Raw genomic sequence first — 1,526 nt, 5'->3', positions numbered from 1 at the left:
GGGATAAGCCTAAACTCACAAAAATATTTATACTTCATATATAAGCATATAGCATGAAGGTATTTTACTATTTTTAATTTGCTATAAAACATATGTACTTGCCAGCGAGAGAGGAGAGAGAAAGCACACCCCAGGGATTAAGACAATGCTTCAATCCCTTCTCCATTCTCCTCTAGGGATTTTGGGGACATATACACATGCTCCTGTAGTGTTTTCCAAGCCAAGGACTCAGACCACAGAGTCGGCCCTGTGGGATCCAGCCTCCTTAACCACCATGGAATATTTAGGATTTTCAAGTTAGGGATGCTCAACCTGTATTACAGGCTGAGTAATTTATAAAGAACAGAAATGTGCTTTTTCACAGTTCTGAAGGCTGGGAAGCCCAAGGTCAAGATGCCTGCAGGTTTGGAGTCTGGTGAAGGTCATGCTCTCCAGGCGTCCTCAGATAGTGGAAGGGATGAAAGGGCAAAAGTGAACATGGCAGAAAAGCAGAAGAAAGTGAACCCACTCCCTCAAGGCCTTTTACAAGGACCCTCATCCCATCATGCCTAATCACCTCCTTAATTGTTTTAAATCACCTCCTTCATCAGCTCTTCATGCTATCATATTGGCCATGAAGTTTCAACACATGAATTTTGGGGGATACATTCGGACCATAGCAGAGAGGAAAAGGGGGAGAGGTAAAGGGGAAGAACTGGTTTTCAGTTTTCTCTTTTGCCTCTTAGAAATTACGGATTTTATACTTACCTGGCAGGGGAGATACTGTGATCACAAAGGTGGTCTTCCGAAGGTGAGACTAATCCATTGCATTCCAGATGCGCTGATCCCTGAGATTTCTTCAAATATGGGAAACTCGATTACATAATTTGCGGTAGTGGGGAACTGCATTTATGCTTTCCCCTAAAATTTTTTTTTTAATTAAGAAATTATGGATTTTAGACCTAGACTGGACCTTACAGTTCAACCAGCCACCTCCCCCCACCACCCTGTCTAAAATTATATTTGGGTGATAAAACCAATGAGGTAAACTAAGTTATCGAAGCTGACACAATTGATTAGCAACAGGAGTTAGGATTCAGAATTTCTGCCTCCCAGTCTGGTACTCTGTTAGACCATCCTGTCTCCCATTCATTTGATGACTTTGAGCAAGTCGCTAAATTCGTTGCAGTTTGATCAATCATTGATTATATCTGCCAGGGTCTTTGCAAATGTAATCAAGTTAAGATGAGATAATGCTGGATTAGGATAGGTCCTAAAGCCAATATGACCCATGTCCTTATAAGGAGGAGTAAATTTGGACACAAACAAAGATAATACCATGTGATTACATAGGAGATCAAAGTGGTGAATCTACCCACCAAGGAAGACTACAGATTGCCAGCCACCACCAGATGCTAAGAAGAGGCAAAGAAGGATACTACCCTAAAGTCTTTAGAGAGAGTATCGCCCTGCCAAAACCTTGATTTTAGGCTTTCAGTTTCTAGAACTCGAAGACAATAACCTTCTGCTGTCTGGTTAAGCTACCC

The 1,526-nt window shown here is 41.7% G+C and overlaps 1 non-coding gene across 1 annotated transcript; it reads left to right on the top strand.

Moving 5' to 3' along the window:
- The first annotated feature begins 739 nt into the window (after positions 1-739).
- LOC114008218 (U1 spliceosomal RNA) lies at positions 740-903 on the top strand. Its single transcript, XR_003549773.1, has one exon. It is a non-coding gene; the product is annotated as a U1 spliceosomal RNA (small nuclear RNA).
- The last annotated feature ends 623 nt before the right edge of the window (positions 904-1,526 follow it).

The sequence above is a fragment of the Tupaia chinensis genome, unplaced genomic scaffold (genome assembly GCF_000334495.1).
Source record: "Tupaia chinensis unplaced genomic scaffold, TupChi_1.0 Scaffold000039_1, whole genome shotgun sequence".
Taxonomy (NCBI): domain Eukaryota; kingdom Metazoa; phylum Chordata; class Mammalia; order Scandentia; family Tupaiidae; genus Tupaia; species Tupaia belangeri.
The sequence above is the reverse complement of the archived record's forward strand: the minus strand, read 5'-3'. Positions and strand labels throughout refer to the sequence as shown.